Raw genomic sequence first — 15,784 nt, 5'->3', positions numbered from 1 at the left:
CCCTTTATAAGAGGAACAACATCACAAAGTTCAGCTGCATTTATTGCATTATCCAGAGGCGACGGGGGTTCTCGAAAAAATGTTTTCAATATCGACGCACCTGCTGCTCGCCTATTTTTTTATATTTCGCGAACTCCCCGTGACGTTCTACAGCTGGCTTGTCCCTTCTGCTCACGTCCACATCACACCGGCAAAGCCTGCAGAAACCGTGGAACGAGTCTCGACTGCTTTTGGCAAGGAAATCGTGCTCTTTCGTCCATTCAATGTTAAAAGATGTCCCCCATTTTGTCATGCTTTGCTAGCACTGTTGTAAAGTCTCGGCGAGGAAATGATGTCAGATAGGCACACGTAAAGCTTCATTTACATGTTATTGAACCAATGATATGGGACATTTTTAACTAATGCTACTCTTGGTCAACCACAGACCAGTTGCGTCACATAAACTGAACCGCGGCCCTTTTTTTTCTAAAATGGCGAGCCGGACGTCGGACACCAAGGGCATAGGTTTGCATGGGGACGGTTGGACATAACACTACCAACTTTTCAGGATGCTGAAATTGTCCCCATCGACTTTTAAGCAACGTAATTTGCATTATATAATGACTTCAGTTATTCAAGTCATTTATATTGTCTTCCATATGTTGTAAGGATAGAATACACCCTAACGTTATTAAATGAATTATTTTCACCATGTTCAGACTTAAATGTATCCCTTTTCACTGAATGTGCCGGTTCATTATTGTTTTTTTCCTCCTCAAACGCATGTTTGATTGGCTGATGACTTGACCCCCTCTCCCCCCGCCACACATACAGACACGCACACTCACACAGCCTCAACAGATCCACGTCGACAACATACCGCTTCCTTTGCCCACTTCGAAGAGGAGTGATATTTGATGTTTTTTTTTCGGCCAACAGCAGCTACTGTAAGTCATGTAAAAAGACGTCAAAGTTGTGGAGGTGGGGAACACACCACTAATTTTGCTTCTTAAAATCCAACCTGTCTCGGAGTTGGCATAACATTAAACTGTGTGAACTTGCTAACATGTAAAACTTTATAGAGAAGTATGTGTATGTCCTGTATGTTTTCTACTGCTAATGTTAACTCATTCGCTCCCAGCCATTTTACTGGATTTTGACTGATTTTGCAAGGCCCACAGAAAATTCTGTTCAATTGCTATATAAAGCCACCAAAAGAAAGATTACTCTCTTCTTTCAGCAGGAAAAAAAGTTAGTTGATATCTTTTTCCATGCTTTAGAAATCAGCATTAGAAAAATAGCTTAGCTTGAGCAATTTTCCAATTTCTCATGAAAAAACAGAGAAATTGAGCTTTTTGTAAACGCATACATTTCAAACATAACTTTGATTTTAACACAACTATTTTTTGCTTTAGTTATATCCCAAACATCTGAATAATGTTTTCCTTTTACAAAATAACATAAACAACACGACAAATAGAGCTTTGTTTGTAAAGTAACTATTTATTTACACATAACTAATTGAGAGATGACGCTGTTGTGGCCGCGACGGCCGGGGTAAACTTTTCCCTCATCGCCGCCTGTCTCATAAATATGGATTTTTTTTTTTTTTTTTAAGTCTTTCCAGCACGGACTCAATGGCATCGTCCGCTGCACTAGTGGTCCCGGTCGTTCTGCTCGGTCGTCCAGCGCCTGCCATCCCGGGCGTTCTGCTCGGTCGTCCGCCGCCTGGCATCTATTCGGTCATCTTCGTGCGGCATGACCGTTCGTTCCATTGAATCGGGTTGGGGGTCTTACCAAATGCGCTACTGCCCTCCAGTGGCCAGTTTTATTGCTTTAAAATGGATTTTCAGCTTTGTGCTTTGGAGCTAAGTTGAATCAGAACCTAGAGATGTCTCTGGTTAAAAAAAAAACGTAAAAGATGTATAAATACACCTTTGGGACACTGAAACAATTAAAATTAGAGCGTATTTATATGTTTTTGGGAGCAAATGAGTTCATAATTAAAATGTATTAATGTAATGTATTTAAAATATATATATATATTTACAGCCTCTGCAAACCCCACACCCCCCCAAAAAGAAAAACCAACCACTTAATGACTTTCTCCCATGAAAATAACAAATTTTACTTTTTTCATTTTTATGTTGGAAACACATCAGAATATTCGTGAGAAATGTGGCCCTGACCCTTTTATCAATGTGCCTTCCCGAGCAAAAAGTGTACAAGCAGGTTATGCTGTTATAGCGTCCCTGCCGATCATCATTGAAAAGGCTGAGTGTCCGTCCTAAAACCAGACAGGGGGTCACCCTAACTCTCGTTCACTTAATGTGACCATGAGGATCTCCGAAAGATGTTTAGAGATAGTTTAATTATTTTTACATATAGCCTTCAAGCCGCAGCTCCCTAAAATTTTGCATTGACTTATCCACTTGTTTGACAACTGGTTCTTTATAAGAACAGCTGATTTAAAGATGATTAAGCATCATTTTTAAGGATAATGAAGGCTGTAATTTTAGACGTTTCAAGGCTCCATAGCAAGACCAACTATACAAGTCCAATTGACAATTCCTTTTTGTTAGTTAGTGATATTTCTTTATATTACTTTAGTTTACGTTTCGGTATGTTACGTTTAGGTATGTTCACGTGAAATAATACCATACTTAAGGTTAGGTTATAATATATAATATATATAATACATTACTTAACAATAATTCACATATACATTAGTGCATTAATAAATAGTTATTATTGTACTATTAAGGGATTATGTTATTTTAAAATGAGAAACATTGCTCTGTGAGTCCTTGGGTGCTGCGAAACTAACCTTAACTATGGTATTATTTCACGTGAACGTACCTCATAAGAATTACTTAACCTTAATTAACCATTACTGAATGTTTTTTGGACCCTTATTGTAAAGTGTCGCACATGTGTCCCTTAACTACGAAATTATAAATGCTTAAGTCCCCCCCACACCCGCTTAACATTTATTAACCATTACTGAATGCCTTTTTTTTACCCTTACTGTAAAGTGTAGCACATGTGTCCCTTAACTAAGAAATTATAAATGCTTAAATTAACTAACCCTAAATCCTAAACCCTAACCCTATATAGGCTTATATATATATATATTTTTTTTTTTTTTTTTTCTTCTAACCATTAGTTACTGTCTGGTTATGTATTAACTAATTGCATTAACTAATGCTTTAACTCATGTTAATCAATATATTAATAAATGTTAGATAAGCAATTGTATTAAGTATTGTAATGTCACTTAAACATTAGTTATTGTCTAAAAATACATTAAATAATGGTAATTAAGGGACCCTTATTGTAAAGTGTTACCTGCTCACTTCCATTGGCTGATTTTTTATTTTCCTGACCTGCATATTGACCTGAGACAGCAGGATTTTAAAAGATGTTGAACAATTACATTTATTTACTGTCATGTCTACATTTGTCTGATACTTTTATTAACAAGCAACGCCAATAAAACACCTTCCAATCAATCAGAACGTGTCCAAAACGACTGAGCCTGAAGAATCTTCTTTTGCATTGTGTTGTCATTATTGATTTAATCTAAACAGGGGCAAATAAGTCTAAATATAATTTAGAATAGTCATTGTCGTGTGTGTTCCTTGCGATTATGGAAATAAAAATGCAGTCAACTTGTCACAAATTCTTTACACACACACACAAAAAAAAAGTGACTTTGTACAAATGTATTAAAATCCAAAACAGGACTTTATCTTTTCTTCTCTTGTACACGCAGACATTTGCATTTCACACGCTGCACACTATCAATCTCCAAACAAACATTGTCCAACCATTACACTCACTTTTTGGGATGTCATCCATCTTGCTTGCTTACACAATAGCCTGAAAATTCATTCTATTTTAACATGACATCTTTTAAATGTACATTTTTCCATGTTGACTTCTGCGCTTTAAGTGAAACAAACACACAGGCAGTTGTACGCCTGATCCTACAATAAATATCAAAACACGTTTGACCTATGGAGGAATACTGTATTGTTAGAAAAAAAAAGAAATAAAAGGCCTACAGATTTCAACGACTAACTAGGTTTTGGCTGCCATCTTCAGGCGTAGGTCAGTAATGCCCTACAGAGGCACATCATATGGTTTACAGAACAAGCCCTCGGGCTAAACATGGTGATTGTTCCTTCATGAAAATTAGACATGGCCACCCCTAATCTGCTCTCATTTCATTCAGTGATTTGTACAAGCCATAACGAATAAAGACTTTGTCCCATAAGGGTCCTAGAATGATGTATAAAATGGTAAACTGTGCAGTAAAAGACTGGAGATTGAATGAAGATTTTCTAAGTCATGGAATATACTGACTCATATTTCATTTTTAGAACAGAATTTTCCATGAACAAAAAATTAATTATTATTCTGCGATACTTTGTCTTTTAGCTGATTAAGCAATTGTATTTGTTAGCACACTTTTGCATCTTAAAAATGTGTCACACTTCTAAGATTTATAAACGATAATAAATGTGAATGACCGTATTTTCTAGACTATAAGTTGCACTTTTTTTACACTTTGGCTGGGCCTGCGACTTATACACAAGTGTGACCTATATATGTGTTTTTTTTTTTCACGCCGACCCCCAACAGTCTGTTATGTTCTGTTTTTTAGACTACACTTATCTAAAAAACTGTTAATATGTTACATTAATAGCTGCCTAACAAGCCTGTTGTTCTCTATTTTACTATTAATACTTTAGCATCTGATCTTTTTCTCTGTTTTCGATCATTAAAAAAAAATTGTCCCCCAAAAATGTGACTTTTACAGTGTGCATTATAGAGTGGTACCTCTACATACCAAGTTAATTCGTTCCAGGACCTTGTTTGTAAGTCGAAATGGGCATATGTCGAGCAGGATTTTCCTATAAGAATAAATTATAATTCCATTAATTCGTTCCACAGCCCGAAAACATACACTAAATCCTTAAGAAATACTGCTGGTACTAGTGCAAATAGCAGTTACACAGAGCAAAACAAATAAATTATGAATAAAAACAGGAATAATAATATAATAATAATAATAATAATACCTGTAATAATGTAACTAGGGCTGTCAAAATTATCGTGTTAACGGGCGTTAATTATTTTTTCTTAATTAATCACGTTAAAATATTAACGCACATGCCCCGCTCAAACAGATTAAAATGACAGCAATGTAATGTCCGCTTGTTACTTGTTTTTTGGTGTTTGGCGCCCTCTGCTCGCGCTTGGGTCCAAATAATTTAATGGGTTTAAGCACAATGAGTGAGCACGGTGTGATTATTGAAATCAAAAATGGCGAGCTACTAGTTTATTTTTTGATTGAAAATTTTACAAATTTAACAAAAACGAAAACATTAAGAGCGGTTTTAATATAACATTTCTATAACTTTTACTAACATTTATTTTTTAAGACCTACAAGTCTTTCTATCCATGGATCGCTTTAAGAGAATGTTAATAATGTTAATGCCATCTTGTTGTTTATTTATTGTTATAATTAACAAATACGGTACTTACGTACCGTATGTTGAATGTATATATCCGTCTTGTGTCTTATCTATCCATTTCAACAATAATTTACAGAAAAATTTGGCATATTTTATAGATGGTTCGAATTGCGATTAGTTACGATTAATCAATTTTTAAGCTGTAATTAACTCGATTAAAAATTTTAATCATTTGACAGCCCTAAATTTAACGAATCTGGTTGTAATGTGGCGAATGTGTTTTGCGTGGTGTACCTGAACGCATCATGTGGCTGACTTGACAGAGTGAGAGAGGACTTTTTACTTTCACTTTTCATGTTCAACTGCGGCAGACAGGAGGCGTGTTGTGTTGCACAAGTTGATGGAATAAATGATAAGAAACCTACGGTGGCCCTGAAGTGCAAAACATAAACGGCTAATCGAAAAACACAACGGCTAATTACATAATAAAAAATAAAATGAAAAAACATAACGGCAAATTCACAAACACAGCGGCAAATTAAAAAGCACAATGGCAAATCAAAAAACGGCAAATTAAAAAACATTGGAACATTGGATTTGCAGGCACACTGCGAGTTAACTGACACCACTATTTTCAACAAATGGGAGTCTCACATTGGCAAATCGAACGCACCAATAGGAAAGTCGTGCTGACACACTATCGCGGCGCTGGCATATTTTACGTCATACGTATGTCCCAAATAAAAATATTCAAAGCGGTTGAAGATGTATGGATGGATTTATAGCGTAAGCCACGTTTGCGTCTTTGGTAATGCTAATTTTCAAACACCACACTAGACGTGGAATAAGTTCCTAGTTTATCAGTACCTACCGTTAAGAGTAGATTCGTCCAATCAGTGGTGATTGAACTTTTTGACTAGGACCTACCTCTTCTGGTTCCTTATTGTAAATTCATTTTTGGATTTTTCGTTGTGTTTTTTCATTTGTTTTTTTTGCCATGTAATGTGCCGTTGTGTTTTTGAATTCGCCCTTGTGTTGTTGTTTTTTTGTTTGTTTTGTTGTGTTATTTGCCGTTGTGCATTTGAATTTGCCGTTGTGTTTTTTAATTTTTTATTTATATGTGATTTGGCTTTTTGTTTTTTAATTATTTTTTTTTGTAATGTTATTTGCTGTTATATTTTTTAATTTGTTTTTTTGGTAACGTTATCTGCCGTTGTCTTTTTGAATTTGCCGTTGCATTTATTGAATTACCGTTGTGTTTTTTAATTTGCTGTTGTGTTTTTAAATTTTCCATTGTTTTTTGATTTGTCATTGTTTTTAGATTTGCCGTTGTGTTTTTTGATTTGCTGTTGTGTTTTGCACTTCAGGGCGACCGTAAAAACCTGACGAAGCTGGCGATTTCTTTGGTAATGTTAATAATATTATAGTACAATAATATTTGTCACCTTAACTTATAAAGACTGGTGAACGGAGGTCAGAGGCGGTCTGTCGAGAGTAGACATTCTACGGCCGTATTGTCAAGCAAGTTCACGGATGAGCACACCACACTCATAATTTTCTGTCATTTCCATCTTCATTTCAATGGTAAGCATCACGTTTTTCCTTTTTCCACCACCTGCACTAACCGTGTTGATTTCTCTCACAAGAAAATCCGCCGTGCGTTGTTACGAAAAAACAAAGAAACTGCTGCGCTGTCATAAGTCGAAGTATTTCGAGCATGTCGTCGGATGTAGAAACAAATGGCGAGTCAAATTTTACGTCGGATGTTGAAAACATCGTGTCGAAGGGATCGTATGTCAAGGTGCCACTGTAGTCCAAAAACTACGGTCATGTTTTTTTAGGACAGTCAATAAGGCATTTGAGCATACCTAAAAGTGTCATTGCATGTAATTGACTTTCCTATATATGATTTTAAAACTTTTAAAAGAGTTTTCCAGTAAAATATTTTTTATGAAAGTTGTAGAGCAATAAAACAAACATCAAAACTGAATGAAATGAACACAAAAATATGTTTTTATAATGGGTCAAAATTATTTTTTGAACAGATCATGTGACTGGCAACTTAGACGGTTATTTGCTTTGGTTAGCCAAAACCACCTGAGGACCGAAGAGGCAAGATGGATATACATAATTTTTTCAAATCTAAGCTTTCAAAGCGACAACAAGTACTGAGCAAAAAACCAAGGATTGAAAATGTGGACCATGAAACGCTAGAGAGCAGCGCCAAAATGGTGAGTGGAGTTTCAATTTGCCCCACTAAAGACGCTAATTGTACAACAAAGCCACCACCGGCGGGCGTACCATTTTCAGTGGATGCCGAGTTTGGCGAAATTTATAACTGTCCTAAGCAGTCTGATTTAGAATTACACTAAAAAATTATGGGGGGGGAGACAACAAAAAAAACGCTCATTTTCAACTTATTATCATATAAATAGTCTTGTTAATTTTATTGCTGACGTTGCGTTTAGGGGTCATCAACATTTTGTGCCCCCCCTGCCCCAAAAGTCAAACTCCACCTATGCATTTAAGGATCGTTGAGGCCTTCATTTTGGAAAAATCTCTGTTTAGTGTGAAAGGTCTTCATCTACAATGACCGAAGCTGTGCTACAAAATCAGCACAGATGACGAAAATTGATCATTACATATAGGAATAAAAATTGTTGAGTCATTCTCCTTTTGTCATCAAACTTTATTACTACGACTACCTTTTTATACCAAGCGCCATCGAGGAAAAATGCTTGATTTTTTAAATACCGTCGTTATGATCAACATTACAATACAGCAACATAGTAGGCTTACGTGTTCAACAATCATGAAAAAAACTATCCTAATTACTGAAAGTAATTACTGAAAGTAAAGAATAATTTCAATAATGATTATGTTAAAATGTACAACTAGGGCTGCAACAAATGAATATTTTCATAATTTATTAATCAGATAAATGTCACTTTTTTTAATTACGTTCACAGTTTACCTTGAAGTTGTTTTAGGAATCTTGTAAATAATAAAGAAGATAAAATGGATGACCATTTCCTTCAAAAATAATATTTTATTACAGCTTCCTGGCCTAACTGTAGTCTACAACTGTGTCGATTATCAAATTCGTCGGCAATTTATGAATCCATTTTAATCGATTTAATCGATTAGTTGTTGCAGCCTGATTAAGAAGCTCGTTTAGACAGTAAGATGTCAAAAAATTGGCAAAAATGTGAATTGCTGTTTTCCAACGTAAAAGCAAATTCTTGTTCATGTCCTCTTTTGACTAAACAAAAATATAATGAAGAAATCTGATTATATTAACAACTGAGAAGTTATATGCATGTTATAATTTCACTAATTTATACAACTTTAAAGTGAAGAAGGTCCTAAATGATTAATTGGTTATCAAAATAGTTGTCGATTAATTTGCTAATCAATTAGTTGCCGATTAATGAATTAATTGTTGCACCTCTATGTACAACATTGGTTACAAGAAAAACTGCATCCAAATAAACATTTAAAATAACTTATTTATTATGAATGATTATTGTAATTTTTAAACTAAATATATTTTTCAAAACGTATTGAAAACAATTAATTAAAAAAAATGCAAAAACAAAATGTTTATGACTCAATTAACACTCTAAACTGTTGTGGTTGTTTTTTTATGTGTGTATAATTTCATACTACTTAAATCAGTATTCCATTAAGTGTTAATTTATTGTCTGCCATTGACGTCGATAGACGTCCAATCAATAGAATTTATCACTGCCCTGCCCTCCCAGTCCAAATAGATTTCACGTCTATTGCCGTCAATGGCAGTAAAATCCAAATCCATCCATTCAAAAAAAATTAATAATAAATCCATGCAAAAAAAGTGTGAAATTTTTGTTCAATCATGGAAACTCTATTACTGATTGTCCAGGAACCTCCAGGCAAAACCCAGGATGTTTGGCATCTCTTATCAATTTCCCTCAAAAGCAGGAATGCTTTATACCAGAAAATAAACACGTCACCGCGTGAATATACGGCAAGCTGAAGGCCAAATAATCACATTTGGTTCATGGGACCATCACAGAATTACGAGCCGGGTCCCAGGTAAGCTTTGCCCACATTTCCAAGTGACATATTTCTAACGCAACAAAGCGGAAGGAGATGTGCGCTCCAAATCACCCTCCCCGAGTCCCCCTCCAGGGAGTTTGCGGTATTAAATAAGATCTACCTTTGGCGCATTAGCGGAATTCAATATGTGCGACGTAATTATGCTGCTCAATAAGCCACTGGAGGAGGATATTCCATTTACACGCTCGGCAGCAGGTCGGGCTGCCGCTGTTTTATGTTTACGCGGTAGCAGTCTACGCGCTAGCGGATTATTCTAAACACACGTCTGGTGACAGCTCGGCACAATATGTAATCGTTTGGGGGAGTAGTACATGGGAAACGGAAATGTTTGTGAATGTTGGGTTCAAAATATGGCTGTTTTTAACAGACTGATATGAGTATACATTTGGGTAGGGAGTATTGTTTCACATTTGAGTTGCACTGACTCTACAAGCATAACAAAATCTGATGAGTTTGTCATACTTGGACTTGGACTTTAGCGTCTATAAAATATTGAACTGCTTCTCATCTGCGGAGTACAACAACTATCGCCTAACACGTTACAGCACATAATCCTCCCTATTTGTACGTACCGTATTTTTCGGACTATAAGTCGCACCTGAGTATAAGTTGCACCAGCCATAAAATACCCAACGAAGAGGAAAAAATCATATATAAGTCGCATTGGAGTATAAGTCGCAGTTTGGGGGGAAATTTACTTGATAAAATCCAACACATAGAACAGATATGTCATCTTGAAAGTAGGGGTGCACGATATCAATTTTTTGAAACCGATACCGATAACTTCCTGCTCCTCAAGGCCGATACCGATACAATAACCGACAATATATATTTATATATATATATATATATATATATATATGTATATATATATTTTTTGTTTGTTTGTTTGTTTGTTTTTTTGTTTTTTTATATAATTTTTCAATGTATATTCATCTGAGTTTTTGAACACCTGTAGGTCAAAAATACAAATGGTTGAGTCAGCAGAGACTTGCCTTTGACCGAACCAGAATTTCATGATGACATGAACTTTATTATAATAAACACAAAAACAATTTTGAGTTCAAATAAAGTGCCCATACTATTTTTTTCAAATAAATATAATTTGAGTTAATCACAATCAATCAGTCAATATTATTGACGATGTGTTCCCCTGAACAATGAGCACAGATCTAAAACAAACATAAACCCAACAGGTATTGTGCTTTGTCAGCAGTCGTCTTGGTCCATGAAACAACTTTCTTAACATAGAAATTATAGAACAGCAAGCCTATCAATATCCAAAAGACCTATCAGGAATGTACAAACATAACACTGTAAAATGCAAACATTTACTAATTGGCATAGTAAGGTTTCTAACTTAGTGAAGGAAAAATACGGCCTCTAAAACAGTAACAAAACGTTGCATATTGGCAAAACAGGAGTTGAAACAAACGCACACATCCCAACCGTGCCAAAAATATTATTATTAGGCCCGATAATATATATTGTTATCGGATTTATTGGGATGACGTCATAATTCCTATTATCGGACCGATAATTATCTTGCTATTATCGGACCGATAAACATACCTATTATCGGACCGATAATTATTGGACCGATAATTATTGTGCATCTCTACATGAAAGACAATTTAAAATTTTGGTGCTTGACTAAATACTTAATTGCCCCACTGTATGTTTATTTTTGAGACATGAAAAAAATATATATAAGGCCAACTAGATGACCATCATTTTGTTGGATGGGATTGATAATAAAATAAAACTCCAGTGACAGACAGTAATAAATTGCAGTAATTCAATCACTATATTATATACTGTATGTATGTATGTTTTTTTTAACACAAGAGGTAGGTAATTTAAGTGCAACCTTTCAACGTAAACATCATACTAAACTAAAATTATATGCAGGAGCTATAGAATAATAAAAATAAACCTGCTAGTGTTAGCATAATAAATGAATAATAAATAAAGCATAATGCTATTATTCTTTACCTCTGGTATATTTGGGGGAATACAAACAATGGCATTTTAGCCAGATAGGTCAATAATAATTATTTTTACCTTATACACAGCAATCCTTCACTTATGCCTGTGCTTCCACATTTTTATTCCTCATCAGTATCCATATCTTTTTTGAAGGGGCAAATTTTTCCTGTGGAAGATCAAATGACCCACATGTTCATGTTTAAGTGGACTGCGTTTCGTGGAAACTATCTCCAGCAGGTCGTGCCATTGTAGTGGGATATTTTTCAGGGTTAAAAACTCACGATCTCTGTCCCATACAAATCTGGCTGCCGTCTTCACTTCAAAGTCCGACTTTTGTTTCCTGGTTAGTTGAAAATCAATCGCTGTCATTCACCACTGACAGCGCTCGTGTTGTTTGTCCATTGTTTTAGCATGCGTGACTGTGGTTTCGTTTGCTCCACCAAAGCGGTCCCAGTTGAAGCCTGGGACCGTGTGTATTTTTGTGTGAGACCAAGATTGAGCTTTTTGGCAACAAACACTCTAAGTGGGTCTGGCATGCCACGAAAGATGCGCATGCTGAAAAGCACCTCATACCCACTGTGAAGTATGGGGGTGAGTCAGTGATGCTGTGGGGCTGTTTCGCTTTCAAAGGCCCTGGGAACCTTGTTAGGGTGCATGGCATCATGAATGCTTTGAAATACCAGGACATTTTAAATCAAAATCTGTTGCCCTCTGCCCGAAAGCTGAAGATGGGTCGTCACTGGGTCTTTCAGCAAGACAATGACCCTAAACATATGGCCAAATCTACACAGAAATGGTTCACCAGACACAAAATCAAGCTCTTCCCATGGCCATCTCAGTCCCCAGGCCTTGTTTTGTTGGCAAAAGGGGGTTGCACAAAGTATTAACACCAGGGGTGCTAATAATTGTGACACACATTATTTGATGTCAAATAATTTTTCTTTATGTGGGATTTTTTCCCCACTGAATGAATGCACTTGTATTGAAGGTTGGATTTTTCTATTTTTTTCCATTAAGGTCCCATATTATTTGAATAAAAAATATATATATTAGAAGCTAAAAAACACATCTTTTTCAGGGGTGCCAATAATTATGGAGGGCACTGTATCATACAACATAGCAGGGGTATGACACGACGCACAAGGATTTTTTTTAACGAAAAAAAGGAGAACTACCAGTCATGGCTGGAGGAAGGGGGGGGCAGTGATAGCAAGAAAAAGGCGGTGGCAGAATGGAGGAGGGGATTTTTCCTTTGGCAGTTCCATTTTTTTCAAATTAAAAAACAGATCATTTTCACCCAATTCCGATCTTCTGAAAAATGGCGCGATCGGCGCGATTTCCGATCACGTGATCGGATCGGTGACATCCCTAGTACAAATTATCATTGAATAAAAGCATGGCCTCACGCTTGAAATTTTCATTCTTCAAGTGAAGATTTCACCCCTCCCCCAACGATTATTTGATCAACATCCATCTATTGACATTCATAAACAGAATCTGATTTCTGGTATACAAAAGCTTGGTGTCTGACAATTAAAATTTCTGATATCCTTTTAAATTACTGAAATTCTTGTGTATCATTTGATAACTATGGTGGCCGAGAGGTGTCAGGCGAAATGCAAAGTCCAAACACTATGCAAATAGAAAAAGCACGAACCCCACATTGCAAACGCTTTGCAAAAGAAAAAAAGCACGAATGCAAACTGCCACAACACGATCCCCAATTCCTAAAGCGCGATCGCCAGTTGGCAAAAGCACGAACCCCGATTTCCACAACACGGCAGCAAATGGCTCGCAGCACGAATGCAAATTGCCACAACACAATCTCCAATTCCTAAAGCGCGATTGCAAATTGGCAAAAGCATGAACGCCAATTGCCACAACACGACAGCAAATGGCTCGCAGCACGACTGCAAAAGGCTCGCAAGACAATTGCAAAGACGATGCTTTTGCCAATTTGCAATCGCGCTTTAGGAATTGGGGATTGTGTTGTGGCAATTTGCATTCGTGCTGCGAGCCATTTGCTGCCGTGTTGTGGCAATTGGGGTTTGTGCTTTTGCCAATCTGCGATCGCGCTTTAGGAATTGGAGATCGTGTTGTGGCAGTTTGCATTCGTGCTTTTTTTCTTTTGCAAAGCATTTGCAATTGGGGTTCGTGCTTTTTCTATTTGCAAAGTGTTTGGACTTTGCATTTCGCCTGACACCTCTCGGCCACCGTACTACGGTGATCCCCAATTCCTAAAGCGCGATCGCCAGTTGGCAAAAGCACGAACCCCGATTGCCACAACACGGCAGCAAATGGCTCGCAGCACGAATGCAAATTGCCACAACACAATCTCCAATTCCGAAAGCGCGATTGCAAATTGGCAAAAGCACGAACGCTAGTTGCCACAACACGACAGCAAGTGGCTCGCAGCACGACCGCAAAAGGCTCGCAAGACAATTGCAAAGACGATGCTTTTGCCAATTTGCAATCGCGCTTTAGGAATTGGGGATTGTGTTGTGGCAATTTGCATTCGTGCTGCGAGCCATTTGCTGCCGTGTTGTGGCAATTGGGGTTTGTGCTTTTGCCAATTTGCAATCGCGCTTTAGGAATTGGAGATCGTGTTGTGGCAGTTTGCATTCGTGCTTTTTTTCTTTTGCAAAGCGTTTGCAATTGGGGTTTGTGCTTTTTCTATTTGCAAGGTGTTTGGACTTTGCATTTCGCCTGACACCTCTCGGCCACCGTAGATAACAGAACAATCCATCATTTACAATTAAAGCAACCATGGCTGCAAATTATATAATAGCTTTATTGACAGATTAATCTCTTGATTGTTTTTTCAATCAATTTATTCATCCCCATTACCCTAATTTTCGCACTATAAGGCGCACCTGACTATAAGCCGCAGCCCACCAAATTTGGCACGAAAACGGCATTTGTTCATAGATAAGCCGCACTGGACTATAAGCCGCAGCTGTCCTCACTGTATCATGGGATATTTACACCAAAAGATATGAACCAGTAAAACTTTATTTTCATACAACCAACTGTCATAAGACCAAATGAACCATCATTAAACTTTGAACCGATTACTGCAAAGCTTTATTGCTTCAAGAAGCTTCATTTGGCCATCACTGCTCCCTTGGGGGAGACAGTCAACCTCTGCTGCCACCTGCTGTTGACTGTTGTCATCCAACATGCCTCTTAGGATGCATTGCAGTGCTACAGATGTAAATAACAATCAAAAATCATGTTCTGTGCTAAATATTTCTTCAGTTACTGTTCCAATTGTTTCATCAATTGCTAGTTATGGTATTTGCTAACAATTTATTTGACAGTGGTGCCATAAGACTGTCATTACACAATCATAATTATGACATGTCTCTGTCCTGAGCATTCATCAATGCTTATAACAGATGTCATTAAGTGTTATCCGGCAAATGATCTCACTTTTGAATGGATGCAAAAGATCCAAGACGGACAAAAATTGAGTTAGTGACATAATTTGCCAAATGACACTTAATGATATAAGCATTCGGTAATGTCCATGATAGTGTCATGTCATAATTTTGATGATCTTATGACAGTCTTATGACACCGCTGTCAAATAAAGTGTTACCAAAAAAAAAAAAATCAACAAATAAACCGCACTGGACTATAAGCGACAGGTATCAAAATGAAGGAAAAAAATATATCAGTATATCAGCTTATAGTCTGAAAATTACGGTATATAAAAATGGGGCATTTCAAATCGACACCGCAAGAAAAAAAAATGCACAAACAAATCATGATTCAGTTACTAACCAAATGCAAATCTTGAGCAGATGTTACTGTTATTGTGATCAAACAAAAGAAAGCAGATAATATCTACAAACGACAAGCTAAAATCACAAGTTGAACAAGGTCTCTAAACGAATAATCAATAAAACACTAGTCAATTGATTTGACCATTGATCCGTCCTTGAATAATTGATTCATTTTTGTACATCATGGTGCAACCCTGTATCTTCAAATTAGTCAACTCGTTAAAGAAATACTGTATTTGCTGTACTGTTCAACTTGTGAGAAAAGACACTTTTACTAAATGCACTTTGGTCATCTATGAATGTTGAAAAGGCTGAGAAATGAACGCTTCAACACAAGCAGCAGCGGCAACCATAATGAGTTTAAAAATGACTGTCAAGGGGGGACGAGGGGCTCGTATACGTTTCATGCTGTCCCACTTGCTGAAAGTGATTCCCTCAATAAT

Source organism: Corythoichthys intestinalis, chromosome 4, assembly GCF_030265065.1.
Source record: "Corythoichthys intestinalis isolate RoL2023-P3 chromosome 4, ASM3026506v1, whole genome shotgun sequence".
NCBI classification, from domain to species: Eukaryota; Metazoa; Chordata; class Actinopteri; order Syngnathiformes; family Syngnathidae; genus Corythoichthys; species Corythoichthys intestinalis.
The sequence above is the reverse complement of the archived record's forward strand: the minus strand, read 5'-3'. Positions refer to the sequence as shown.